Raw genomic sequence first — 2,743 nt, 5'->3', positions numbered from 1 at the left:
GTGGAGTGGCATTATCACACATTGCTTGACAGCGGAAGACTTTTCACGGCGAGTGGGCTTGGTGGGGATCACAACTTCCTCTTCAGAGTCAGCCGGGCACGGAGCCCGTCGAACCCTCTTCTTGGTCTTGCGAGGAGAAGAGCGAGAACTGGAGCCACCTGAACACAAACACGAAGGGGACACACGAAACCAACAGGAATGAGAGGAAAGCATACGGAAAATGCAACACCATAGAAACCAGAACAGTGCTATGTGGTTCATATATTCCGGTTGAACCGGATCCCCCACCGGTAGAACCGCCCCACCGGTTGTACCGCCCGTCTGGGCGGTAGAACCGCTGACAGTGGCACTACCAGGGTAGTTAGATCTGTTCAAGACGTGCAAATCACTCAAGCAATATTCGGAGTTCTATGTACTGCATAGACACAAGAAAAACAACGATCTCTCCCAACCAAAGAACAAACACAAATCTAGGAGGATAAAGTAATGCCCTAAAACAAGAAGAAAACCTAGAACAAAGAACGAAGAACAAGGGCATTACCACCATCCATGGGAGAAGACCGGAAGGCTTCCACGGAGAGAATCCACGGAGAACCCTCGGGTCCGAAGCGCGGGGCGCACTCCGGGGCGAGGCAGAGGTGACCGGCAGCTAGGGCAAGGAGGAGGCGAACAGGGACGAAGGGAGAAAAGAAAAACTCTTTGCCCCGTCGGATATAAATAGGCCCATAGCCGCGCGGCGGTAGAACCGCTCCTAGGACCGGTTGTATGGCAAGTCCGGTGCTGACAGATTGTAGTGGGCGGTGCTTCCGTTTCCTGAAGGGCACCGGAAGTACCGCCCGGAGACAACCGGTAGAACCGGACGGAGAAGCCCCAGTGAAAATGGGCGGTATAACTGCCCACGCACCGAAAGCAACCCAACTGGGGCAGCACAACCAGGTATCAGCGGTAGAACCGCCCGTGACACCGGTTGTACCGCCCGACCACCAAAGCCCAGACCGAAAAGAAGAGAACAAGACAAACGGGACAACAAAAAGTGAAACCAAACACTAAGAGCAGGGAAAAGATCGAAAGGAAAACAAAAGCAACCGCACACAAGCAGAGCGAGCTCAGTCCTCTCTCTTAAGAGAGGGCGGTGGCCGAAGCCACCTATGTTTGAGTCTAATGGTATGGCACCGCGAAGAATTATCCTTGGGTCCATAACCAAAACTCGTATTTGAAACACAAGTACCATCAAAAATGGCTAATGCGACAGAGTTGATCAATTTATGCATAATGGGGGGAGGGAGAGTTCATTGAGAGAACAACACTCCCCCTATCTCCATGCCTACCCCTAAACTAGACAACAAGTTGAGTGTGGTGAGGGGTGCACGGGTTCAAGTCACATTGCTCGAATCAATGATATTTAGCGCATGCCTTAACTCGCGAAATCTTGCTTCATCCAAGGGCTTCGTGAAAATATTTGCAAGGTTATCATGAGTGTTGACATACTTGAGCTCGATCTCCCCTCGCCTAATGTGATCCCGGATGAAATGATACCTAATCTCAATATGCTTCGTCTTGAAGTGTTGCACCGGGTTGAGAGAAATCTTGATGGCACTTTTGTTGTCACACCAAAGAGGCACTTTGTCACAAGTGACACCGTATTCCTTTAAAGTTTGCCTCGTCCATAGGAGTTGTGCACAACAACTATCGGCCGCCACATACTCCGCTTCGGTGGACGAGAGAGACACACAACTTTGCTTTTTGGAAGACCAACTTACCAAAGAGCAACCAAGAAATTGGCACCCTCTGGAAGTGGACTTCCTATCCACTTTGTCTCCCGCCCAATCGGAATCCGTAAACCCTTCAAGCTTGAAGTTTGCCCCCCTTGGGTACCATAAGCCAAAGTTTGGGGTATGAGCCAAATATCGAAAGATTCGCTTGACCGCCACATAGTGACTTTCCTTCGGTGCAGCTTGAAACCGTGCACACATCCCCACACTCAACATGATATCCGGTCTAGATGCACAAAGGTAAAGCAAGGAGCCAATCATGGAGCGATATACCTTTTGATCCACCGCTTTACCATTGGGATCAATGTCAAGTTGGCACTTGGTGGGCATTGGAGTAGAGGCCGGCTTGACATCACTTAACTTGAATCTCTTGAGCATATCTTGAGTGTATTTGGTTTGGTTGATGAAGGTACCTTCTCTTCTTTGTTTGATATCAAAACCAAGGCAGAACTTCAACTCTCCCATCGAAGACATCTTGAACTTAGAGGTCATGAGAGCATCAAATTCTTCATTGAAGGCTTTGTTAGGGGAACCAAAGATAATGTCATCAACATATAGTTGGCATACAAAAAACTCCCCTTTGACCTTCTTAGTAAAAAGAGTGGGATCGATTAGCCCCACTTCAAATCCACGATCTTGTAACAACTCGGTAAGGTGGTCATACCACGCACGTGGGGCTTGTTTAAGGCCATAGAGCGCCTTATCGAGTTGATACACATGATCCGGGAAGAAGGGATCCTCGAACCCGGGGGTTTGCTTGACATAGACCAACTCATTAATAGGACCATTAAGAAAAGCACTTTTAACATCCATTTGTTGCAACTTAAAGTTGTGATGGGAAGCATAAGCAATCAACAAACAAATGGATTCAAGGCGAGCAACGGGAGCAAAGGTTTCACCGTAGTCGATACCCTCGACTTGGGAGTAGCCTTGTGCTACCAATCTTGCCTTGTTGCGAATGATGTTCCCAT

Source organism: Triticum dicoccoides, chromosome 5B (genome assembly GCF_002162155.2).
Source record: "Triticum dicoccoides isolate Atlit2015 ecotype Zavitan chromosome 5B, WEW_v2.0, whole genome shotgun sequence".
In the NCBI taxonomy this organism is placed as follows: Eukaryota; Viridiplantae; Streptophyta; class Magnoliopsida; order Poales; family Poaceae; genus Triticum; species Triticum dicoccoides.
This window is presented reverse-complemented; position numbering follows the sequence as displayed.